General features: G+C 41.9%; 1 protein-coding gene across 1 annotated transcript in view; it reads left to right on the forward strand.

Moving 5' to 3' along the window:
* Nucleotides 1-12,500, forward strand: part of LOC127005810 (zwei Ig domain protein zig-8-like) — a 154,704-nt gene that overhangs the window by 16 nt on the left and 142,188 nt on the right. The window contains exons 1-2 of the mRNA XM_050874948.1: nt 1-390; nt 5,884-6,016. The exon at nt 1-390 is cut by the window's left edge and continues 16 nt beyond it. The gene's annotated coding sequence lies outside the window, so the exon portion shown is untranslated. The remainder of the gene's footprint in view (nt 391-5,883; nt 6,017-12,500) is intronic.

Genomic DNA, 12,500 nt, shown 5'->3' on the forward strand with positions numbered 1-12,500 from the left:
GGGAACAATGACAAATGCCACTTGCAGAGCCTCATCTTAGTTCTATCGTAAGTCCCTGTCTACATATATGTACGAGCTTGAAAAATGCCCACCAACTAGTATTTACATGGAATAATTATTTAACGCCAGCTATTCGCGTTTCAAAACTTCATCATTTATTTCTGTGTATATCCACGTGGAAAATTACGTTATTCTTTGGTGTCCGTAGTGCCTGAGGCCACAGCAACCGCCACTCGCCGCGCCCCAGCACGGCATCGCCTGGGAACCCGCGCCCCGCCGCCACGCCGTCCAGCCTCGCCTAGCACGCACGCCAGGCGGCCATTGTTTGTCTTTACGGGAGGCATGGCGGGCAGGGGGCTCGGCACGGCCACGGCACACGCCACGGGGAAGGTGAGAAAATATGAAGATTAACAAGAAAATTTATAACAATAATTGAAAGAGAATGGTAGGCAGGTGGCGCAGACAAGCTAGGCTAGCAAGCAGGAACAGGCGAGGCGAGAAGATTGTGTCCAGCCATGTCACGAGATGTTTGTTTGTTTATACAAGTGTGTGTGTGTGTGTGTGTGTGTGTGTGTGTAAGAGAGAGAGAGAGAGAGAGAGAGAGAGAGAGAGAGAGAGAGAGAGAGAGAGAGAGAGACGGGTCTGTAAAAGCGACAACTGTTACCTCGTATAAAACATTTTGTTAATACCTCCTCGCTAGTTCACTTGTTATTGTGATAAGAAAAGACACCCCTGCATAACATCACAAATGAACAAAGCGTGTCTCAGGATCCTTAGCATCCTCCTAAGATTAATTCTAGTAGATAGCAGCACCGTATTCAGTTCCTTGGCGTGAATCGTGAACTTCTCAACTTCAACAATTTCTAGCAGCTATTAGATAATTAGAACCTTAATAGACCTTACATTATTTACTCAAATGGTGCCAGTCATTGTCATATATATTTAACTAATCAGTACACAAACATTAATTACCCTTACTGTTCTCAAGTTCATGACGTAGTAATGACAAAGCAATCATGACACGATGGCCGCGGGTATTGCTCATTGATTACACAGTGTAACACTATGTTTGTCCATGATGTCAAACTTGAATTTTCTGATTGTTTACTGTAAAGATAACAGAAAATGAGCTGTCAATAACTTCAAACTTCGGTTCTGACTTCAGGAGATCAATAAAAGTGATTTTTTTAAGAAAAAAATATTTATTGTTTAAGATGGACAGTGTTTTTTTTGTGAACTGCCTAAGTAGTTAAAAATCTTTCTCAGTACTTGCTTTAAATCAAATAGATCATATTTTTTTAAAAATAGAATTTATTGCAATATGAAAATAATAATATACCATTAATGTATAATGTGAAAAAAAGAGTCCATAAGGCGGCCAGCTAATAGCAACACACTTTTTTTTCTTTTTATCAAAAAGACGTCTTTCTTCGAGACTGGCGATTGTACTTCAGTTCGCTCTCATGCAAAAGATTCCAGATATAATCCCTCATCATACTTTCATTATACTGCCCCTTATAGCGTTCTTCAAACGCCCTAACATCTTGGTGAAATATTTCGCCTTCCTCTTCTGAGTAGTCTTCCATGTTTGTGTTTGAAATCATCTAGATGAGCGTGTAGTACATGGAGTTTCAATGACATCCGGCAGCCCATGGTCCGGTATGTGTCTACAAGGTTGTCAACTATTTCCTTATAGTTCTCTGCCTTGTGATTTCCGAGGAATCCTTTTACTATAAAAGTAAAACTTGTCCACGCTGCTAGCTCTACCTCGGACAATTTCCCAGGGAAGCATTCGGACTTCATAAGGCGCTTCACTTGAGGTCCCACAAACACTCCTGCTTTAAGCTGTGCTTCAGACACCTTGGGAAACAGCTCCTGAATGTGTTTGAAGGCCTCACCCTCAGGATCAAGCTGCTTAACAAATTGCTTAATGAGGCCTAATTTGATGTGCAAAGGTGGCATTAGTACTTTTGCTGGCTCCACCAGCGGCTCTTGTTTTACGTTATCGACCCCAACCTCATATCCAGTCCTAGTGGGTCAATTCCTCTTCTCATAGTGTTGAGCCGTATTTAGGCTATCCCAAAGGCACTACTTATAGCAAGGGTACTTGGTGAAGCCCCCCTGAAGCCCCATTAAGAAGGTTACTATCTTGAAGTCAACAATGACCTCCCAGCTGAACTGGTCATACTTCAGTGCACTCAGCAGTGTTTTAACATTGTGGTACTCTTCTTTCATGTACACTGAATGAGCCAAAGGAATTGATGGCCACTGATTTATGTTAAGCAGTAATACTGCCTTTTAAGCTTTTCGAGGAACTGTCAACGAAGAGCCTCCAGTCAGAGGAGTTACAGGGAATGCCTATAGCGTTGAAGAGTCCTCTGATGTCATGACAGTAGCACAAACTATCTTTAAGAATGAAGTACACTGAAAAGCCGTGGTGCCGCTTCCTTTGGGAAGTAATTCTGACACTGTCATCCAGTAAGTCCCACTGCTTCAGTCTGGAAATTAGCAGCTCTGCACTAGACTTTGTCAAGGCCATTTCCCTTACGAGATTGATTGATTAGGATAGTAGGGACATCTAACTTCAGACTTTCGATGTCGTCTGCTCCTAGCAGCCGTCGCTCCTCGTTCCTCCTCTGAATCGTCATTGCTTTCTTCTTCTGCTGGACAGGGTTGATCTCTCATGGGAGGCTAGGGTACAGGAAAGTAGTTCGAGTTATGGGGAACAGGTGCAATGGATGAAGGGATGTTAGGGTACTCAATAGAGGGCGCATTTTTCCCCTTTCTTCTTTTTGTTGGGTTCACCATACAAAAATAGCAGTCTGTAAGATGGTCTGAGGGCTCACGCCAGACACGAGGAATAGCAAAACGCACTGCCCTCTTTTCTCCTCTAAGCCATCTTTCGAGGGTGCGGCGGCAGTAGTCACAGATGATATGCGGAGCCCAACGCTTGTCCTGGTCACCAACTGCCATTCCAAAGTAGGCATGATGGGCTTCCTTTGCTCGAATGCACCTGTCTAAGTAGTGTTTTTTAGCTGATTTTGCAAAAAATTTGCAACACACATAACAAAAACAATCTGCCAAGTATTTGCAACCACGAGTAGCCATAACCAGTCATTTTATCACACACTAGGGTCGCAAGTATCTGAAAAAAAGAAAAACAATACGAATTGATTCAGAAATTTATATCTTTATTTCGAAATATCGATGTTTTGACGTAGAAGCAGAGGGCAGTTCCTAGAGGCTTATAAAGTAACACGGTACCCTCTGGCGCGGTGCGAGACAAGGATGGTATCATTGAGGGAAGTTGGCACATTGGCTTTCATACAGCAGCTGTTCTTAGAGGTTAAGTTATGACACACACACACACACACACACACACACACACACACACACACACACACACGCAGTTTATCTCGTAATTTCCTAATATACTCGACTTACACGTTTATTATTAGTTAGATATTGATTTTAAGCATTTTGAAATAAATGAAAGACAATACAACTTCCATGCAGACTTCCTCACCATATAATATTTTCCACTTGCCCTCTCTCTCTCTCTCTCTCTCTCTCTCTCTCTCTCTCTCTCTCGCCATAAGGGCGTGCTAGACTCAATACTTTCTGTTCTCCTTAGCCTAGCTGGAGGTTTGCGTGCATGGCCAGGCCTTAGTGCGTTATGCATGTGGTGCTTGGCGGGCCCAGGCCATTACTGCGCTGCCGACACCATCACCGTGGGAAACCCGGGAAAGGAAGGCCTGTGGGTGCTTATACGAAAGGACGGACCGACTTAAAGGGGAGGTCATGCAGATTCCAGTGCAACCAAGATGCTGTGCTCCTTTTGTAGGCTTGCATTTTTCCAGCATGCTTTTACGTGTGTGAATTGCAGCCGTGCGTAGCATTGTGAAAATATACTAACGCATGAACCTACAACCCAGTGTTTTAATTTCAATGTTGTAGAAATTCGTTATTAGGCGTGACTCTCGTGCTTATGTTAGTTCCGTTGGCCATTGAGTTTGTGGTGAGTGATAACTCATTACCCCGGGACAGGGCAAGTGCAACATCCGGGTTTACACAGTTAAGCTTCCCAGGTACCCATTTATCGACCTGCCCGAAGGGAATGATTAACAGCTGGGTGGGTTGCGCGCCGACTGGTCTGCCAGGAATTCAAACCCCAGGCCCATGCACTCTTAACTAGGCGCTATAACCGATATCCCAAGGATCGCATGGTAAACTACAGAACAACTACTTCTCCCCCTCCATCACTCCATCCCCCCCCCTACCCCCAACACAAGCCTGGGGACCTGTGGGAAGCCGTTTTTTTTTTGGGGGGGAAAGGCAAAATCACTGAAAAATGGGCTAGTGTTTGCCAGAATCCTTGGGCTATAATATATTTCAAGATCATTATCTAGCGTCTTCAGTAGTGTCGGAGGTGGGTCGTTGCCCTCCTCACACTCCTTGGCTGTAGCATTCCGGTGCTCCTCAAAGCAGCATTATGGCACGAAGTAAAGCTTCAGATATGTGTTTTATGGAGAGGGTTGCGACTCTGCTTAAAACGTTGGTGTAGATGTAACATTTTGTATCTTCTGTGGTGCAGTGGTTAGTGCCTAGCCACGAATCCACGACCCCGGGGTCGAATCCCGGTTCGATGAATCGGCATGCAACTCACCCAGCTATTCATCTTCCCTTTCGAGCTGATCGATATGGGCACCTGGGGAAACCTGATTAGGTAAACTGTGGTAACCCTAATGCCACACTGGTCCTGTGTTCCGGGATTAATAGGTTCTTACACACCACAGCCGCAAATGCCAATGTGACGGGGATGAGCACCGAGCCCACGCGTAGCTATACTCTTTACCCCCAACTTTACTCCAAGATAACTAGACTAGCTTTGAAGATACGCTTTTTTTTTTAAACCCATGCAACGTTGAAATAGTTGTGCCATATTTCATCAGAGTTTTTATTTCCGTCGTTTTGCTACAGCTAGTTTTTTTCCGTAATACTAGTAGCAGTAGCAGTGGTAGAAAAAGTTGGAGCTTCATAACGCTTTGCGCAGTTATGTAAACACTAGAATTCCTGCAACAACGAAACTTGCGTATCGTGCTCTGTACACGTAATAGGCAATTTACCTCCTGACACACAGCTAGACAACACACTAAACCAATTTCTACTTCGCTGATTGGGAAGAAGAGGAAGCGATATCATAGGCAAGTAGGGACGCAGGAACTGCAGGAAAGGGGCATTTGGTAGGAATAAAGGAATGGAAGGAGATTAGTACTATTAAACGCGCTGGAAGTGATATAGGAAGTGCGAAGGGAATGGAAACAAGGCAGGAATACACAGGCTAGGAAATCAGTTTGCTACAACTCTTCTCTGATACATAATATTCCTGCCCTTCACTCCAGCAAACTTGTCCAAGCATGTTACCCGCACTAGTGAGTTGGAATATGTTAGTGCTGCTTGCGGACTCACGTGATTACTCTATTACTTGATTTCGTGGTCACATTCATGGCGCTGGTATGGGCAGGCTATCGGCTAACCGTTGGCCTGCCCCTTGCCTTTGCTATTACCTGTTTGTTTACTCATATACAGTGCGTTATTTTTATTTTAGTTTGTTATTATTATGGAGGAATTTCTGACCCAGGGTTTTATAAGTCTAGGGCATTTGTGTGTGTGTGTGTGTGTGTGTGTGTGTGTGTGTGTGTGATTGAATGTTATCGACATGTCATTGCAATGTGTAGTTAGCAAAGTATATTCCTCGTGTTTTAGTTACTACGATATTTAAAAATGTTCATGGGTTTCTTCACTAGTGCCATGATTACACGTTGAAGGAGCGTTAGTGTTTATCCCAGACCTCAGTAACTCAGACCACGTGTCCCTTTGCAGAGTGACGGGAGTGTTACCTGTCCCTGCAGCAAGAATGTGGTGGCGCGACACAAGGTAGCACTCTCTCAAGCCACCACCTATTCCACAGTAAGCACGGAGCCATCCACTAGACACCGCACAGCCTCCAGATTCAGTGAGTACAGTTGGAGGCTCTCAGTACCGTATCAAAGGAAATAAGTTGAATACCTGAATGTTACAGATAGAGAACGTAGAGATGGTGACGTGGTATGCTTTTCTCAGTCTCTTGTCTGTTCCTGGCTCGTTTATTGGCAGGCAGTCGCGCGCAGGAATGATTTATTGGTCAGAGGTTCCTGTGTATGTTGATGGCGTCGTCGTTGGTGGACTTTCATTGTTGTTGGTGATCGTAACTTTGGTGGTTGTGGATGTGGTGGAAGTCATGTTTGTCCCTTCGTAATGATGATATAATGAAAGAAAAACTGTCTTTCTTCTTCTTGTTCTTGTTCTTCTTGTTCCTGCTCTTCTTCTTCTTCTTATCTCTATTATTATTATTATTATTATTATTATTATTATTATTATTATTATTATTATTATTATTATTATTATTATTATCATTATTATTATTATTATTTGCTATTATCATTTTCAGTAGTAGTAGTGGTAGAAACAGTAGTAGTAGTAGTAGTAGTAATAGTAGTGCTCTTGTAGGTCATAAACATCATATTTACAAATGGAACAGCTAATCAACCTTGCCTTCTGCGTGTTGTTGTGCAATCAGAAACCACTTAGGCGCTCGACGCAGTAATTAAAATGATTGGTTTAGTGCACGGCATAATTAAAGCAAGAATTCAGTCTGTACCCGACCGTGTTTTTCCTAAAGGTCATCCCAATGTATGTACGTATCTCCACGCTAACGTATTGCACTCCTATTAATTGAACTCATTAGAAGATACAATTAAAAAACGCACTTTACTGAAGTTTTTAAAAGCCATTCATTGTATTTGTAGTCTCCCAAGCTAGTGACTGGTGCATGATCGAAATTCACTTCATATATCTAAATAGTAATAGATTAAAAGCAAGATGTATTAAATTCGTACACACTTATTACAAAGAAAGTACAATAAAAGCGGAAATCTAATCATATAAAACATAGCAGACGTGCGAGGAGCTGTCAGCCACATCGGTCAGTCTGTCGGCCTAGGAATATCTTCCATCGTTATCAGTTTCAGATGGAAAGTGTATTGAATAAGGATCTCATTCTGAATTTCACAATGTAACTTTCGCGAGCATGTAATTGATCAGCGGATTTTTCACATGTATCCATTTGACCCAGTATTACTTATTCATGAATGTATCTGCAGTTTACGCGTCAGTGATCTCTTTAGCCATGAATTTATGTACAAAAAGTAACATATGCAAATTTAGGATACACGTGTGGCTGCGCGCGGGCTCTCTCTTGACTGTTGGCTGGTGCTGCCGATGAGGAAATGCCCTGACGTATTATGGTCAATTTTTGTCATGTCAGCTCTTTTTTCCGGACACCGCACTCATTAATTGGCTACCTTTGTGGCGGTCTAATGAAACAGCGTAATTCCGTTTCCCTTCCCCGTAAGTTTTGAGTGACCCCCTCGTTGGCTTTTAGAAGAATGTAATGTTCGGCGCTGAAAATATCCTGAAGTCTGACCTCAATTAACGGAACGCATTTCATACCAAGTTGTAAAAGGCAAAGTAAAAAAAAAAAGAGGTATACTTGAATTGAAAATGGTGTGCAGTATTTTCTCCCACTTGAAATTATAATGTCAGTGTACAGTTTAAGGTACGACTATGTTTTTCACCTATACGGCTCATGGATGAATGTTAAGAAAAAAATACGTAATTATAATGGATCTCCTCTCCTTGCCTGATGACCTGATAACCTTTAAAATATTTGATGCCTACACTTGATTCGTTAATTTCCTGTGACATTTGCGATGGATGAGAAGCTGCAGCGTTTTCCTTTCTTTTGTAACCAATGAAAGAAGGAAGGTCTTAAAAGTGTAAGCACATTGCAACCGTTGTAGTAAATGATGAAACTATAATAATGTTTTTTTTCTCTTAATCTCCTTCCATCTCCTATTCATGCGTCATCTGTTATTGATAGACGAAACAGAGATAAACAACATAAAAAAAACAGAGAATATAAGCCTAAATAAAATATCTACACCGTAAATAGCTTGCTCCAGCCGGCCAGTCAGCCAACATTAGTTTGTTCCCTTATCAACGCGGGAATTAGTCGGCACACCTAATTATAACGACCATTTACCGCAATATCAAGGCCCTTTCATATACGAGCTAATAATGACATTTCGCCTCGTGGTGCCGCCAGTCGATTATCTCTCTCTCTCTCTCTTTTTCTTTTCTTTCGTTCTTTCTTCCTATCTTTCTTCCATTATTCCTTCCATTTTTCCTTCCTTCCTTCCTTTCTTGTTTCAATCTTTCTTTCTTTTTTTGTTTCTTTTTCTTCCTTTCTTTTCTCTCCTACTTTCATTCTTTCTTTCTTTCTTTTTCTTCCTTTCTTTTCTCTCCTACTTTCATTCTTTCTTTCTTTCTTTTTCTTCCTTTCTTTTCTCTCCTACTTTCATTCTTTCTTTCTTTCTTTTTCTTCCTTTCTGTGTGTGTGTGTGTGTGTGTGTGTGTGTGTGTGTGTGTTTAAAGGTGATGTATTACTTTCTCGATAACACGTAGATTACTGCTCAGCCTATTTCGGTATATCTGTATTGTGTTTTTATGTGTGGGTGTATGTGTAGCCTTTGTTAACGCTATTTCATGTTTTTATCATCCAAACTCCAATTTACGCGTGTTTTTTGTACCTACTATTTGTGTCAACCAGGAGCGTGTTCCATCGATGACGCAAAACGTGGTGTATTAAATGAAAAAAAATTATCCATGGGGAGTTCTGCTACGAATGGTGAACCGGATTGAGCTCTCTCGGCCTCTCGTTTTAGTTTTTTTCTTCTGCCTGAACAGCGTTTACGGGATTTTTTTGTTTCCGTTTTTTATTTTCTTGCCCTCGAGCTGCCTCCATTGCTGTAAAAAAAAGCATCATTGGCAGTTGTTACCATAGAGACAGCACATACCAGTAATCACCTTGATGGTCTGCAGCGTATTGGATTGGTGCCAGATTGTTTCAAACGCTCCTAGTGACGTGTGGCGGGAAATTTAAACTCGGGTTACATGTTTAGGGAGGAGAAATTGAATGCTAAGTTAATGAATGGGGAAAACAAACTTAGGCAAGGAGTAGAGTAAGGGCTAATGTTGTGTGTATAAAAAAAAAAAAGGTAAAATGGAAGTGGCCGAAAGTAGGCCTGCAGAGGTATATGAATCTTTTCGGAGGAATATTTATTCAATCGAGAATTTTAGGAACGAGGGATGTGAAGGGAGGGGAGGGTAAAAGAGGGTGGGAGGATAATATGGACCAAATGAAGAGAAGGAAAGGCGTCCCGCCACGTACTGCGTGGGAGGCTGTAAAGTTCTGTAATTAAACAAGGGAGAGCAGGTCACGATGAAGGATAATGGCGAATGAGGGGAACAAAGGAATAGAAGTGGAGGGTACGGTGAAGGATGAAGGATAATGGCGAATGAGGGGAACAAAGGAATAGAAGTGGAGGGTACGGTGAAGGATGAAGGTGAATGAGCGAAGGAAAGGAATAGAAGAGGAGGGTACGGTGAAGGATGAAGGTGAATGAGGGAAGGAAAGGAATAGAAGAGGAGGGTACGGTGAAGGATGAAGGTGAATGAGCGAAGGAAAGGAATAGAAGATTAGAGTACGGTGAAGGATGATGGCGAATGAGGGTAAAGAAAAGAATAGAAGAGGAGAGTACAGTGAAGGAAGGTGGCGAATGAAGGGAAGAAGATGAAAAGAAGAGGAGGAATAATACAATAAAAGCGGTGTGAGTTATGGAAGGTAAAGGGGAAAAAGATGTGTAGGAAACCTTTGACCATGGAATTTGTGGTTAACTTTCCTCGTATCACCCATGTTCGTTAGCCAAATTAGCCAAGTTAGCGAGAGGCAAACCGTGATCACTCCCATTTTGTTTTTTTCTTACGATGAGTGATAAAGGTACATGGGAGGAAAGTCATTTAGCTTAGTGAATATTATGATAACCTTAGTTCGTATTCCTAATGACTTGTACCTGCCTCAGACTAAAAAATATACTTTCATTCCTTACTCTGATTCTCACTCTTTTTTTTTTTTTTTTTTTTTTTTTACAGCAAGGGAGGCAGCTCAAGGGCAAAAACTTTAATCCTTACTCCATACCCCTTGCTCAAACCTTACTCAGATCACGCCCACAAACTTCCACAAACCTTCCCCCTCCTCCCTCAGTCACTCTTATACCTGGCCACACCACATCCCACATGCATTTCCATTTATGGCAAGCTTTCCTCCCTTTTCCATACAACAATCAAAGCTATTGTTCCCACTGACATAGGCGAGGGGAGTAATATTAATCAACCCCTCACAGTTTTTACTCCACTGCTCTCTACTTCCCACATGTAATCCTATATACGTCAAGCCTTAATACCCTTTTCTACATAACAATAAAAAAAAATTGCTCCCATTCTTCAGACGAGGAGAGAGATATTAGTGTACCCCCTACAACACTTACGCTGAGGCTCACACCACCGCCTAGTTGCATTTGTATTCGCGGCAAACCTCTCTTACTTTTCTATATAACAATTAAGATTTATGCTTCCAATGACAAAGATGAGAAGAGTAATACTAGGTCGCCCTCATGGAAATATCAGTTCACCCCCTACAGCACTTATTCCGGTTCGCACCTCCTCCCAGTTGCATCTGCATTGACGGCAAACCTTCTTCACTTATCCATAATAACACTTAGGGCTTCCATTGACAAAGGACAAAAGAAATACTAGGAAGACCCCATACAACTCTTTCTCGTCACACCTCCCACAGACATTCATATTTAGACCAAGCTTGAATCTTTTTCATATAACAGTCCAATTTAAGGCTTCTACAAACAAAGGCAGCGGAGTGTTTTTTTTTTTTTTTTTACAGTAAAGGAAGCCGCTAAGACAAACAATAAATGAGAAAAAAAACAGCTAATCTCTCCCGCTATGAAAAAGAGTATAGATGAGTGGCCAACAGACGGGTTAAGCAGTATTTGTAGTGTCCCGACAGCGCTCTGGTGGAAGGGCGGAACAATGTCTTCAGTGGATTTTATTTTGGGAAGGGCGAAGATCATGTTTTTATCCAGAACTCGGCGTTTAATTAAGTCGGCGGTCAGAGGAGGGGAAGGCCAGAGCGAGTAAGGTGGTTCTTCTTGCTCCACCCCCCAAGGATACGAAATTGCTTGCCAGGATGAAGTTTTTTACATCTTCTTCCTCCTCCTCCTCCTTTTCCTCCTTAACTTATTTTGCCTTTTCTTCCTCACCCTATTTTCGTTCTGCTAATTTTCTGTCTTTATCTTCTTCGTGTTCTTTATCACGTTCTTGTGCTTGTTCGTGTTCTTCTTCTTCTTCGCCTTCGTTGTCTTCACCTTCTTCTTTACCTTCTTCTTCGTCTTCGTTGTTTTCGTCCTCGTCTTCATCTTCATCATCTTTTTCCTCTTCTTTATCTTCTTCGCTGTAACTGACCGGGCTCCAAGATGATAGTTTAATGGCCGTGATAACTTTTTCCTCGGTGTTCCCGGTCAAAAGTGCGCAGTAATTTCAGTCTTCCTGCAAAGTTTTATCATGCACAGTTTTCACTTTCGTTAATAACAGCACTCAAAATTCCTGTTTTAGGGCCGGGAAAAAACACACACACACACACACACACACACACACACACACACACACACACACACACACACACTAATACATAGATAGATAGATGGGTATAGAGAGGCAGACAGACAGGCAATCATATTCAGAATTAGCCAGCTTGAAGAATAAAATAACAATCTCTGAACCAATTATTTTCTCTGTTTGAACCATTTGTATTCTGTTTATTAATATCAAATGGGTGGATAATGTTATGCCAAAAAAATTAACACAAAATTACTTCATGTCAGGTGATTAAATATTATATATGAAAACAATCGCCAGCAAATGTATTCAGCATAAGGTGAAATATTGACGAAATAACGTATTGTCTTTAGGTTCCTCAAAAAAAAAGTTCCAGAAAGCTAAACAGACATAAGTAATACATCAGAATATAAAATAAACAAACAAAAAAAAAAATTCCACCGTATAATAGAAACAATTTATCCCCAGTTAAAAAGAAAAAGAAAAGACACCGTAAGATTTTCCGGATTAAGAAGTTAAGTAATTAGGTCTTTCCAAAATCTCCACTAGAGGGCAACAGCGTCAACTTAGGGCACAGAGTCTCATCCTGGACGGGGCCCTCTGAAGACTCGTATATTCTCTGTTCATTGTTTTAGCCTTCTCTGTGTCCCCGCCCCCCGCACCCTGAGTACCCCTTCAGCGCTCGAGAGGCATACAGTGCAGTGTTTGTGTGGGTCGTTGTGATGGGGAAGGGCGGAGCGAGGAGGGGAGACTATCTTTGTGTGCGATGGGGAGTTTGTGTGGGTGAGAGAGAGGGGAGGTGTGGTGTGGTGTGGAGAGAGAGAGAGAGAGAGAGAGAGAGAGAGAGAGAGAGAGAGAGAGAGAGAGAGAGA

This window comes from Eriocheir sinensis, chromosome 3, assembly GCF_024679095.1.
Source record: "Eriocheir sinensis breed Jianghai 21 chromosome 3, ASM2467909v1, whole genome shotgun sequence".
In the NCBI taxonomy this organism is placed as follows: domain Eukaryota; kingdom Metazoa; phylum Arthropoda; class Malacostraca; order Decapoda; family Varunidae; genus Eriocheir; species Eriocheir sinensis.